Below are 8,573 nucleotides of genomic sequence, written 5' to 3'. Positions count from 1 at the left end.
GATTGTATCATTGTATGAATGTATGATTGTATCATTGTATCATTGTATGATTGTATCATTGTATGATTGTATGATTGTATCATTGTATGATTGTATCATTGTATGATTGTATGATTGTATGATTGTATGATTGTATGATTGTATCATTGTATGATTGTATGATTGTATCATTGTATGATTGTATGATTGTATCATTGTATGATTGTATCATTGTATGATTGTATCATTGTATGATTGTATGATTGTATGATTGTATCATTGTATGATTGTATGATTGTATGATTGTATCATTGTATGATTGTATGATTGTATCATTGTATCATTGTATGATTGTATCATTGTATGATTGTATGATTGTATGATTGTATGATTGTATGATTGTATGATTGTATGATTGTATCATTGTATGATTGTATGATTGTATCATTGTATGATTGTATGATTGTATGATTGTATGATTGTATCATTGTATGATTGTATGATTGTATGATTGTATGATTGTATCATTGTATCATTGTATGATTGTATCATTGTATGATTGTATGATTGTATCATTGTATGATTGTATGATTGTATCATTGTATGATTGTATCATTGTATCATTGTATGATTGTATGATTGTATCATTGTATGATTGTATGATTGTATGATTGTATCATTGTATCATTGTATCATTGTATGATTGTATCATTGTATGATTGTATGATTGTATGATTGTATGATTGTATGATTGTATCATTGTATCATTGTATGATTGTATGATTGTATCATTGTATGATTGTATGATTGTATCATTGTATGATTGTATGATTGTATGATTGTATCATTGTATGATTGTATGATTGTATGATTGTATGATTGTATCATTGTATCATTGTATGATTGTATCATTGTATGATTGTATGATTGTATCATTGTATGATTGTATGATTGTATCATTGTATGATTGTATCATTGTATGATTGTATCATTGTATCATTGTATGATTGTATCATTGTATGATTGTATGATTGTATGATTGTATCATTGTATCATTGTATGATTGTATGATTGTATCATTGTATCATTGTATCATTGTATCATTGTATCATTGTATTGTAATGTAGTAATTACAGTTATATAAGGAACTGGTCAGACACAATTTGCATCATGATTCCCCCCACAGACAGACATAGCTGTATGCAAATGAGAGCAGTGCATGCTGGGAGAAGGGGAGGGGCAGTGACACAGGGGGCGCTCTCACATACATCCTGACAGAAGGGGGCGCTCTGACATATTACCCTAGTGCAGGGAACGCTTTCATATATGAACTTAAAACAGGAGAGGCGCGTGAATGAAACCTGACAGTAGAGGGCGCTATCATGTATCACCTGGAGACATCAGGCATGTTCATATATGACCTTAGAGCAGGGGGCGCTCTTCTGCTGCAGGTTACCTTTGCATATTTGGGCTCCCATGGTTGGTGGATCGGGGGGGGGCAGCGCTCCCATGGCTGGTGGATCTGGGGGGTAGCGCTCCCATGGCTGGTGGATCTGGGGGGTAGCGCTCACATGGTTGGTGGATCTGGGGAGAGGGGCACTTCCATGGTTGGTGGATCTGGGGGGTGGCGCTCCCATAGTTGGTGGATCTGGGGGGAGGGGCGCTCCCATGGTTGGTGGATCTGGGGGGTGGCGCTCCCATGGTTGGTGGATCTGGGGGGTGGCGCTCCCATGGTTGGTGGATCTGGGGGGTGGCTCTCCCATAGTTGGTGGATCTGGGGGGTGGCGCTCCCATAGTTGGTGGATCTGGGGGGAGGGGCGCTCCCATGGTTGGTGGATCTGGGGGGTGGCGCTTCCATGGTTGGTGGATCTGGGGGGTGGCTCTCCCATAGTTGGTGGATCTGGGGGGGGGGGGGGCGCTCCCATGGTTGGTGGATCTGGGGGGTGGCGCTCCCATGGTTGGTGGATCTGGGGGGTGGCTCTCCCATAGTTGGTGGATCTGGGGGGTGGCGCTCCCATAGTTGGTGGATCTGGGGGGAGGGGCGCTCCCATGGTTGGTGGATCTGGGGGGTGGCGCTTCCATGGTTGGTGGATCTGGGGAGATGGGCGCTCCCATGGTTGGTGGATCTGGGGAGATGGGCGCTCCCATGGTTGGTGGATCGGGGGGGCAGCGCTCCCATGGTTGGTGGATCTGGGGAGATGGGCGCTTCCATGGTTGGTAGATCTGGGGAGATGGGCGCTCCCATGGTTGGTGGATCTGGGGGGTGGCGCTTCCATGGTTGGTGGATCTGGGGGGTGGCGCTCCCATGGTTGGTGGATCTGGGGGGTGGCTCTCCCATAGTTGGTGGATCTGGGGGGTGGCGCTCCCATAGTTGGTGGATCTGGGGGGAGGGGCGCTCCCATGGTTGGTGGATCTGGGGGGTGGCGCTTCCATGGTTGGTGGATCTGGGGAGATGGGCGCTCCCATGGTTGGTGGATCTGGGGAGATGGGCACTCCCATGGTTGGTGGATCGGGGGGGCAGCGCTCCCATGGTTGGTGGATCTGGGGAGATGGGCGCTTCCATGGTTGGTAGATATGGGGAGATGGGCGCTCCCATGGTTGGTGGATCTGGGGGGTGGCGCTTCCATGGTTGGTGGATCTGGGGAGATGGGCGCTCCCATAGTTGGTGGATCTGCTGGGGAGATGGGCGCTCCCATGGTTGGTGGATCTGGGGGGTGGTGCTCCCATGGTTGGTGGATCTGGGGGGAGGGGCGCTCCCATGGATGGTGGATCTGGGGGGTGGCGCTCCCATGGCTGGTGGATCTAGGGGGAGGGGCGCTCCCATTGTTGGTGGATCTGGGGATGGGCGGCGTGGCGCTCCCATGGCTGGTGGATCTGAGGGGGTCGGTGCTCCCATGGTTGGTGGATCTGGGGGAGGGGGCTCCCGTGGTTGGTGGATCTGGGGGGGAGCTCCCGTGGTTGGTGGATCTGGGGGGGGAGCTCCCGTGGTTGGTGGATCTGGGGGGGAGCTCCTGTGGTTGGTGGATCTGGGGGGCTGCGCCCCCTTGGTTGGTGGATCTGGGGGGAGGGGCGCTCCCATGGATGGTGGATCTGGGGGGTGGCGCTCCCATGGCTGGTGGATCTAGGGGGAGGGGTGCTCCCATTGTTGGTGGATCTGGGGATGGGCGGCGTGGCGCTCCCATGGCTGGTGGATCTGAGGGGGTCGGTGCTCCCATGGTTGGTGGATCTGGGGGGGGGGCTCCCGTGGTTGGTGGATCTGGGGGGGGGAGCTCCCGTGGTTGGTGGATCTGGGGGGGGAGCTCCCGTGGTTGGTGGATCTGGGGGGGGAGCTCCCGTGGTTGGTGGATCTGGGGGGCTGCGCCCCCTTGGTTGGTGGATCTGGGGGGAGGGGCGCTACCATGGCTGGTGGATCTGGGGGGAGGGGCGCTCCCATGGCTGGTGGATCTAGGGGGAGGCGCAGACACAGCTGTATGCAAATGAGAGCAGTGCATGCTGGGAGGAGGGGAGGGGTAGCAACACAGGGGGCGCTCTCACATATAATCTGACAGAAGGGGGCGCTCTGACATATTACCCCAATGCAGGGAACGCTTTCATATATGAACTGAAAATGGGAGAGGTGCATGCATAAAGCCTGACAGTAGAGGGCGCTCTCATGTATCACCTGGGGGCATCAGGCATGTTCATATATGACCTTACAGCAGGGGGCGCTCTCACCAAGGACCTGACAGCAGGGGGTGCTATTCCCTATAACATTAGTAAAAGGGGTGATCACAAATATGACCTGACAGTAGAGGGCGCTCTCAGGTATCACCTGGGGCATCAGGCATGTTCATATATGACCTGACAGCAGGGGGCGCTCTGACATAAGGTCTGATATTGGAGGGCGCTCTTCTGCTGCGGGTTCCCTCCGTGTGTTGGGGCTTCGGCCATGGGGTCGGTTGTGTTGCTCTCGTGGTTGGTGGATGTGGGGGGCGGCGCTCCTGTGGTTGGTGGATCTGGGGGGGCGACGCTCCCGTCGGCCTATGGGGGATGGGATTGGGGTCACCTGGTAAAATGTGGGGCGCTACGCCCGAAGGGTGGAATTGAACCACTCTGTCGCTAGACAGCTACAGGTTTGAAGCCTGCACCCCAGACCACTGAGGATCATCCGGGCAGATAGAAGGAGGGGCTCTGCCTCTATATATGGTGAGGGGAGGCTGCTGGGGGCAACTCAGGGGGAGCACCAAATATTCATCCCCCCCTCCCCCTACCTGCTACGCTCATCCACCCCACCTGCCCCATCCAGCTCTGCTCTCTCTGATCCCCCCCCCCGCCCCGGGTCACAAATATCACCCAAGACACCCTGAGAGCGCACACACAGCTGTATGCAAATCAGAGCAGTGCATGCTGGGAGGAGGGGAGGGGCAGTGACATCAAAGTTCCTGCAGAGAGACAGGTGGGGGGAGGAATGCTCTGCAGAGATAATGATTGGGGGGGGGGCGCTGGTCATTGGGGTCAGACGGTGACTCAGAGGAGAGCGAGGAGTTTTTATATATATATTTTTATCTATATATACAGAGAGAGGGAGAGGGGATCACCGGGGGAGGGGCGTCTCTAATAATAGCCACACGTTGTACTATATATATCTCCGGAGCCGCGTCTGACGTGTGCGCACACAGGATGCTGCGTGGGGCGATCGGGGGCTCTGAGGATAACCGTACGCACACCGCCGGGACCGCGCCGAGCGCCATATATATTCATCCCGTATATTATAACTGAGAAGATTCCGAGATATAATGATCCTGTATATTATAACTGAGAAGATTCCGAGATATAATGATCCTGTATATTATAACCAAGAAGATTCCGAGATATAATGATTCTGTATATTATAACTGAGAAGATTCCGAGATATAATGATCCCGTATGTTATAACCGAGAAGATTCCAAGATATAATGATACTGTATATTATAACTGAGAAGATTCTGAGATATAATGATCCTGTATATTATACCCGAAAAGATTCCGAGATATAATGATCCTGTAAATTATAACCAAGAAGATTCTGAGATATAATGACCCCTTATATTGAAAACATGAAGATTCCGAGATATAATGATCTCGAGTATTATAACTGAGAAGATTCCAGGATATAATGATTCTGTGTATTATAACCGAAAATGTTTCAAGATATAATGATCCCAAATCTTATAACCGAGAACATTCCGAAATATAATGATTTCGTATATTATAACAGAAAATTCTAAAAAATAATGATCCTGAGTATTATAATTGAGAAGATTCTGAGATATAATGATCCCATATTTTATAACAGAAAAGATTCCGAGATATAAGGATCTTGTATATTATAACCGAGACCATCCCGGGATATAATGATACCGTATATTATGACTGATAAGATTCCGAGATATAATCATCCTGTATATTATAACCAAAAATTTTCTGAGATATAATCATCCTGTATATTATAACTGAGAAGATTCCGAGATATAATGACCCCTTATATTGAAAACATGAAGATTCCGAGATATAATGATCCCGAGTATTATAACTGAGAAGATTCCAGGATATAATGATCCCGTATATTATAACTGAGAACATCCTGAGATAAAATGATCCCTTTATGTCACAAACCATGAATCAGACTGAGACAGAAGTACAGTTAAATCTCACTTGTTTATTAATAATAATAATAATAATAATAAAAAAAGGTAAACAGAGTAAATGTAGTCAAAACATAGCCGGAGTTCAGGAACCGGAACGGATAGTCAGCCAAGCCAGAAGTCAAGGATCAATGTAGTGGAACAGCAAGCAGGATCTGGAGCCAGGAGGGACGTCAGCCAAGCAAGGATTGCAGGAGATGTCTCTGTGATGTTGACCAAGGCGAAGGCAGAGATAATCTGGGCTGGACGGCTTAAGTAGGCAGGACTGACGAGCAGGATCATCAACAGGTGAGTAACTGTGGAGAGATAGGAGCTGGAAATTAGCTGACAGCTGAGCGGCCAGCTCAGAGAAGGAAAGGCTGAGCCCAACCCTGACAGTCTTCCCTCCTCAATGACCCCTCCCCCTCAGAGGACCACCAGGCTTGAGGGGAAAACGTCTATGGAAATCACGGAGGAGGCCAGGGACATGTACATCCGAGGATGAGACCCAAGAGTGTTCCTCCGGACCGTACTCCTTGCAATGCACCAGGTACTGTATGTGCCCACGGAACCTACGGGAGTCAACAATGGACTGTACTTCATACTCCTCATGGTTCTCAACTTGTACAGGGTAAGGACGAGGCACCGAGGTGGTAAATTGGTTACAGACCAAAGGTTTTAATAAGGAGACATGAAATACATTTGAGATGCTCATATTAGAAGGAAGGTCTAACGCGTAAGTCGCTGGGTTAATCCTGCGAAGGATACGGAAAGGCCCAATAAACCGAGGTGAGAACTTCAGAGAGGGAACACGAAGCCGGAGGTTGGGAGATGACAGCCAGACCCCGCCCCCAACCTGGTAGGAAGGCGCAGGCAGGCGTCTGCGGTCAGCATGGAGTCTGTACCTATCATTAGCATGACGCAAAGCCTCCTGGACTTTACCCAAGTGGAACGAAGACCACGGAGATGCTCCTCTAACGCAGGAATACTCTGCGGAACAAACGAGTCAGGCAACATGGAAGGTTGGAAACCATAATTCACCATAAATGGAGACAATCGGGAGGCAGAATTCAAGGCACTGTTGTGAGGAAACTCTGCCCAAGGTAAGAGGTCAGACCAGTTGTTATGATTTTCAGAAATATAGCAACGTAGGAATGGCTCCAAGGACTGATTGGCTCGCTCTGCGGCTCCATTAGACTGCGGGTGATACGCAGAAGAGAACGCAAGCTGGATTCCCAACTGTGCACAAAAGTCTCGCCAGAACTGGGGCACAAACTGAGTACCTCTGTCTGAGACAATCACCTTGGGTAGCCCATGTAAGAGAAAGATCTCCCGAGCAAAAATGGAGGCCAGTTCCTTAGAGGTGGCAACTTCTTAAGTGGAATACAATGACACATCTTTGAGAACCGGACAACCACCATAAGGATAACAGTGTTGCCCTGGGAGTTGGGCAATTCCACAATGAAATCCATAGACAGGTGAGTCCAGGGCCTCTCTCCATTGGGTATGGGTTGTAGGAGGCCCACTGGAAGGTGTTGTGGAGTCTTACTCTGAGCACACACAGGATAGGCAGCTACGAAGGCAGTAACATCAGCCCATAGACTAGGCCACCAGAATTGTTGGGAGATGGCCCAAATGAGTTGATTCTTCCCAGGATGGCCAGCTGCCTTGGGAGAATGGTAAGTCTGGAGCACTGCAGTACGGAGACTCTCTGGGACAAAGCAGAGGTCACAAGGTTTATCAGGAGGAATCATAGGAACCGGAACCGACTCCGACTTGGAAGTGGAGGAAAAGTGTTGTGACAAGGCATCAGCCCTTACATTCTTAGTACCGGGTAAGAATGAGACAATGTAATTAAAGCTGGACAAGAAAAGAGCCCATCGCACTCTTCTGGGAGAGAGTCGCTTAGCCTCAGACAAGAATGTGAGATTCTTATGGTCAGTAAGAATAAGAACGGACACAGTGGTACCTTCAAGGAGAGGTCTCCATTCTTTCAGGGCTAAAATGATCGCCAACAGCTCTCTGTCACCAATCTCATAATTGCACTCAGCAGGTGACAATTTCTTGGAAAAGTAACCACACGGATGCATAGCGCTCTCAGAGTTAGGACGTTGAGACTAGTGATGGACGAACTTCCGACGGGACGTTTCGCGAACGCGAAACGCGAACGGGCACAAACGTTCGCGAAAACGACCGTTCGCCGCGGGCTCCATTGACTTCAATGGGAGGCGAATTTCGCAAACCTTTAGGTCGAATTTGCGGCCACGGGGTAATTATTAGGGGGTAGCACGCAGTCCCACCACCTGGACAATAGCATAATACATGTATGAGGTGAATTTGGGATCGATAACTACAAGCATTTTTTTTTTATTTGGGAAATTGTTCTGACAATTCAGGACTATGGAGCTAATGAAGGCAATGGAGGAGAGGGAAGGTCAGGGACCAGGGTAGGCAAACAAGAGGGTGCAGGAGATACAGAGCACTGACAGCAGCACCGTAATACAGAGCACTGACATCAGCACCGTGACATACAGCGCTGACAGCAGCTCCGTGACATACAGCGCTGACAGCAGCTCCGTGACATACAGCGCTGACAGCAGCTCCGTGACATACAGCGCTGACAGCAGCTCCGTGACATACAGCGCTGACAGCAGCTCCGTGACATACAGCGCTGACAGCAGCACCGTGACATACAGCGCTGACAGCAGCTCCGTGACATACAGCGCTGACAGCAGCTCCGTGACATACAGCGCTGACAGCAGCTCCGTGACATACAGCACTGACAGCAGCTCCGTGACATACAGCGCTGACAGCAGCTCCGTGACATACAGCGCTGACAGCAGCACCGTGACATACAGCGCTGACAGCAGCTCCGTGACATACAGCGCTGACAGCAGCTCCGTGACATACAGCGCTGACAGCAGCTCCGTGACATACAGCACTGACAGCAG

General features: G+C 49.7%; 1 non-coding gene across 1 annotated transcript; it reads right to left on the bottom strand.

The window, feature by feature from the left end:
• Positions 1-4,045: 4,045 nt before the first annotated feature.
• Positions 4,046-4,132, bottom strand: TRNASTOP-UCA (transfer RNA opal suppressor (anticodon UCA)). The gene has a single exon. It is a non-coding gene; the product is annotated as a tRNA-Sec (tRNA).
• Between the last annotated feature and the right edge of the window lie 4,441 nt (positions 4,133-8,573).

Source organism: Lithobates pipiens, unplaced genomic scaffold (genome assembly GCF_037356315.1).
Source record: "Lithobates pipiens isolate NorthernLeopardFrog02 unplaced genomic scaffold, aLitPip1_a1.2 Scaffold_3, whole genome shotgun sequence".
NCBI lineage: Eukaryota > Metazoa > Chordata > Amphibia > Anura > Ranidae > Lithobates > Lithobates pipiens.
The sequence above is the reverse complement of the archived record's forward strand: the minus strand, read 5'-3'. Positions and strand labels throughout refer to the sequence as shown.